Here is a 6,063-nt window from a genome sequence, read left to right on the forward strand (position 1 = left end):
GTTGTTGAATCAGTTTGTATTGACTCTAAGAAGCCACTCCGAGATGTGTTGACGTTGAGGATGAGGAGGATGATATGTTCCTCACCGATGGTGATTTTGTTGAGGATTGGTTGCCCAGGGTTTCCGTACGTTTGAAATCACTCTCAACTTCGGATTTTTAGGTTTGGTCATGTTGGGGTCGATTGATGTTATTGCCTCTGGTTTTTGCCTACTTTAAATTCATTATATATGCAGAAATTGTTCATATGTTCTAATGTTTAATTACTTGATGTCATTTCAGAAAGTTAATCACCTAATTTTTGTCCTCATTTTGTGAATATCTGTATGATCTAATGGTTCCTAATTTTAACTTCTTCCTTTGTATCTTAAAAACAAAAATAACTTTGTATCTAGAGTTAGAGAGTCAACATTTATATGAGGGAGATGATGAGCAGTGATAATTTTGTCTCTTTCTTGAAGTTATATGGGGTTAAGAGGAGGTGGCCGTGGCTGGTTATTGGGAGGAGGATCATTGGTGTATAGATGATTTGTGTTTTAGAGATAATTACACAAGTAGTATCTGCAGTTTGTAAAACTAGCTTTTATAGAGATTTTCATTTTTATGTTCAAAAATACCATGTAGAGGGACTCTAGTATGCAAAAAAAGTGAAAGGACTTTTATAAACAAAAACAAAATGTATGTTGGTTTTTTATGACATTTTCCCTATTCAAAATTCAAACATTTATGTCTCTTAACTTGATTTCCAGCCACCAATTAAAATACATTTGAATCCTACATATTAAATATTTTACAAACAAACAAACAAACTGGAGACCTATAAATATGGTGGCCCTAAGCTAGGGTTTTACTCCATAACACTATAGAGTTGGCCCTGACTTTAATGATGGGCATGGTACTGGATAAGTTGGTGTTGTTGTAGTGATCGCAAGGATTGCTTTAGTAGTCGAGATGTTTGTGTAAGAGTTTGCTTGAGTTTACCTCCAAACCCAATGTGTCATTGATTTATACCACAACCTAAAAGGGCACTTATAATAAATGAATATTAATTTAAATGTATATTGTTTTAATTCTTGATCAAGTTTTCAATCGTTAATGTATCTTGCGTTTTTATATGTACACATACGCCATGTGCAAATACATAGACAATAACATCAAAGTCTCACAAACATTTCAGACTCAAGTGATACATATCATATTGATAGCTTTTGGAGTAGAGGCTGACTTGCATAAAATGAATTAAAACGACTATGTTATAGCCAATTTTAAATTATAATGTGATATGTTTTTGTTGTGTTTGATGGTTCTTTGATTGGTCTTGTCATGATTGAGTTGGAGCTAAGATTCAACCAGCCTTTCAGTAACTGATAAAGAGGGTCACTGCAGCTAGGGTGATTTGATTTTTTTATTTGTTGAAAACTTTATTTGTAAATGGAGGCTTGAAAGACTTGTTATTGAAGATTACTGTTATTATTGTTGATTTATTGGGTTGCTTTGTACCTAGATGGCGAGCTAGAGTATTTGCAAGACGTTCAAGTGGGAGATTGCTAGGTTTGGTGGAAGCCTTTGGGCCTAATATAGTTTGGGGTAGAAAGTCGGCATTCTTGTTCCCTAGGCTGTCTAACATTAGTAGGTTTCTATATATACTCATCTATTGTACTCTAATCTATGTAACGTGATTGATTAATTATAAAGAAACCATAATTTCAGCTTGAGGATATAGGTCGCCTTGACCGAACCACATAAATCTCGTGTTCTTGTTTCACTTTTCGTATGTGACTATGTGCTTGTTATTTCTGTTGTATACTTACTCTTATCTATGTCTAACATAAAACATGTACCACCAGAAACAATAAAGCCTTAATCTATCATAACTACTATGTTTTTTAATTGGATGCAATAAAGTAATAACTTCCACAATAGAAACAAATACCTTTTCACGATAGTACATATATGTTTTGTTTTGGGATATTGGTTTTTAATACTCTTAACTTTCACCCGTTGGATGATAACACTCCCAACTTTTGATTTGTTATCCACCACTCCCAACTTTCACCCTATTTTCTTGTACCACTCCTCGTCTAACGAAACACTAACCTCGTTAGTGTTTTGGACAACAAATTTCATTAAAATTAGTTTAAGGGGTGAAAATAAAATTTATTTTAACATACAACCAAATTTGCCTCCACCACACACTAGATCCAGCACCGCCACTCCATCACTTGCTTCAAATATGCCAGGCGCTCCTCCTCCGCCGTCTCCCACACCAGAATCAACAGCTTCCTCATCATCCTCCGGCTACTCTTCTTATTCAGGTCATGATAATCCCAAATTTCATTTCTTTTTCAACTGTTGTTAAACATGGTTGCTTGGTGGGGAAAGAACTCATCGACCAAGAACAAAGATCACCACCGGAATCAAGACAAGGGTTCAAAAGACACTTCGATTATCAGTAACAAAAATGATAAAAGGCAAAAACAGAGCTTTTACGCCGTCGGTCGGAGGCTCAAATTCTACATATGGGTTTTCGGGTTTTGATTAAGATCCTATAGGGCTTTCGTTGCTGGATCTGGATCCGGCCACGTCGCCGGTGAGTTTTTTCTGTTCCCAGATCTGGTTCGGTTTCTTCTAGTGGCGACTCTTTGGTTTCGTCTTCGGTGGTCGGAGGGTGATAAAGGAGACATTGATTCTGATGAGGGAGACAGTGTCGGAGCTGCTGGAGGAGTGGCTGAGCTAGCATACTTGAAGCCGGTGGTGGAGTGGTGGTGCTTGATTTTGTTAGTGTGGAGTGAAGGCAAATTTTGATGTTAAACAAAATAAATTTCATTTTCACCCCTTCAACTAATTTTAATGACATTTGTTGTCCAAAACACTAACGAGGTTAGTACTTCATTAGACGGAGAGTGGTAAAAGAAAATAGGGTGAAAGTTGGGAGTGACTGGTAACAAATCGAAAGTTGGGAGTGTCATCATCCAACGGGTGAAAGTTATGAGTATTAAAAACCAATATCCCTTTTGTTTTTAGGTAATTTAAACCATGTGAAAGGAGTTCGAATGAACGGATTGAATGCTTCAAGTCATACACTTTCATCATCATTCAGTAAATTATGAAAATCAAGAGTCATAACATGTGTTCCTTTTGGGTCAAGAGCATGACCCATAAGTCCTTTGGGCCCCGAGAGCGTGACACAAGATGGGGAATGGAGAGAAAAGAGACAAAAATGTCATTATTCATAACTTATAAAATTACAAAAGATACTAAGAAGAGTGCTGGGAACGTCATATGACTGACTTAGAAACACACGCCAAACAGAAGTCACAGATGTAAAAGATTAAAAACGTCCACTAGAAAGAACAACAAAACTACATCAAACAACTTAAATTAATACAACTTGATAAACATCTTGAAAAGACTAAAAGAAATAACACTTAAAAGTGTTTTTAGAGCATCCACAATAAGATGCCACAAAACACTAAAAAACATACATAATCGACTCTCACATCATAAAAACATTATTTTCTAAAAACATCCAAAAATCACTCAATAAGAAATCTTAAAAACACCCTCACTCGGGCCAACCATATGCCCTCGTCACCCGTTTTTTTTCTAGTTTTTATTTAAGAACATCTTTGAAAAATGAGCATTGAGAATGATTTCCACAATAGATAAACACTAATTACATGAAAAAGCACCCCAAAAAAATTATATTGTGAATCATCTTAAATAATACATGAAATAGCTAGAATCTCATTCGATCTCGTCTTAAGATACCATCCATCTATTAAGTGTTAAACGAATAACCTTAAGCCAACTTTAATCCAAATCCTTTTCGCTAAATGTTGTTTAAATGAATTTTTTTTTCTTATTTCTTTTCACTTGTTTAATTCGAAATAATGGACCTGGCTACGTACAATCTACTCATCGTGACAACTTGATTTGTATTTTGATCCTTTAATGCAAGCTCCAGGTCCACCAGACACGACTTTCAGACTAAGATTATCAGTTTGAGGCCACATGTCCACCCTAACTCTTTCTTCCAAGCTCAGTTTTGACGAGTCAGTAAGTAAAATTTGTTGAAATATATCCCCACTACTACAAGACACTTGTTTCATTAGATTATAATATTATATAGGATCACTTAAAAGAATAAAAACGATTTTATATCGAGTTTATGCTATAAACACTTGGTTTCATCACTAATTATATCAACTTTTTTTACCATAATATTTTTTATTTAAATACTTTATTACTTTTATCAAATTTATGCTATAAATCTAGTATTTTATTCTCTTTAATATAGGTGTTTTGTTATCTCATTTCATTTCAAACTATACATGCATTTCACTATGAAGTTACACAATGCTAATATATGTTTCTGGTTCGAAATATTTCATTTTGCTATAAAAGTATATTGTTGTTACCGGTGCTAGAAACTTGCATTCATAAATGAATGCAAATATCTGTACCTATAAAACTTGCGTACGTACTCAGGTCGCATCATGTTGCTTCTTTCGATTTTTAATCATGAGAGTACACATAATTCTTTTTCTTGTTATTTCAAAATGTTGTATTGCGATAAATTCTTTTAGTTTTGGTATGGTTTTTCTAGACCATTTCACATATAGTGTCTCCGTTGTTTCACGCGGTATAATTGAACATCTGACATGGCTAGGAGATTGTGAAAAAAAACGTAGTTTCTAACCATAAAAACACTAGATATAAAAAGGTATCAAAACCATACCAAAAATGAAACCATATCTAAGTATCTAACGAAACCCCTTATTTGAAAGAAGGAAAAAAATTGGTGTACACTATGCTATACCAGTGAAACTTGCGTTTATCTATTATTATATATGTAACAGAATAGACAGATTGATTATTAATAATGGAGCATAAACAAACATTTAGTGAATAAATATATATAGATATTTTTTGAACTCTTGTATCGTTTGTGAGAGTATAAAGCTTGTCCTAGAAAATCTTCTATAGCAACTCTTCCAAGCAAATTATGCTTCATGGATACTTCTTACACTCGTCTCCGAAGCCCGAATAACTCACCGGAATCATCCTTGTCCCATGATTCAATCCCTTTCAACCTTTTCAATTCTCAAGATATGCTGCTTTGTGACATGCTTTCAGTAGCAGCAATGGTTGATCTTGATCAATCATCAGAATCTAACTTCACAACCATCAAGGACAATAACAAACCAATTAACCAATCAAAATACACCACAAACAAGTCATACCGCGGTGTGAGACGTCGTCCATGGGGTAAGTTTGCAGCTGAGATTAGGGATTCCACGAGACATGGTGTCCGTGTATGGCTGGGGACATTTGATAGTGCGGAGGAGGCTGCCATGGCGTACGATGAAGCGGCTTTTATAATGAGAGGGTCGTTGGCCGTGTTGAATTTTCCTGTGGAGAGAGTGAAGGAGTCATTGAAGAAGATGAAATATGGTTTTGAAGGCGGGTGTTCGCCCGTGGTTGTGCTCAAGAAACGACACCGTCAGCGGAGTAATAGAAGAGAAGATAAACGGGAGAAGAAGAAGAAGACTGTGGTGTTGGAGGATTTGGGTGCTGATTATTTGGAGCAACTGTTGACTCTATCTGAAACGAGTTCCTCTACTTCATAATGTACAGTGACGAAGCTTGAACTTTTGTATAAGGGGAGCTAAAAGTCATGAACCTGACCCCTCGGGTTCCTTCTATGCTTCGCCATTCATAGTGTATGCATGCTTTTCTTTAGGTTATTGTAGTTTTTGTATAAAGATGTAAAAAAAATATGGTAATCTTTGTAAATCAGTTGAAACTTGAAGCCCTTTTGGTAAATTAAATTTCATACGTGGTTTGCTAAGTTTGTTGAATATCATTTTCTATATGAGAAATTATAATAGAAAAAAATTAAAACTAGTTTGATTATTTTTGCTGTAGGAAATCGATCACTAGAGATTAGAGAATAATCGTACTTTTGAATGTGTTAATATGGTAATATCAGGATAAGTTTGTGTAAATAGTTACGACTTATCCAACAAAAAGTTTACGTAAAAATTACTTTTACTCCAATA

At 35.0% G+C, this 6,063-nt stretch overlaps 1 pseudogene; it reads left to right on the plus strand.

Moving 5' to 3' along the window:
* Window positions 1-4,960: 4,960 nt before the first annotated feature.
* Window positions 4,961-5,657, plus strand: LOC143581652 (ethylene-response factor C3 pseudogene; annotated as a pseudogene).
* The last annotated feature ends 406 nt before the right edge of the window (window positions 5,658-6,063 follow it).

Source organism: Bidens hawaiensis, unplaced genomic scaffold (genome assembly GCF_021521415.1).
Source record: "Bidens hawaiensis isolate Kalapana, Puna unplaced genomic scaffold, B.hawaiensis_p1.1 tig00031130_1, whole genome shotgun sequence".
Classification (NCBI taxonomy): Eukaryota; Viridiplantae; Streptophyta; class Magnoliopsida; order Asterales; family Asteraceae; genus Bidens; species Bidens hawaiensis.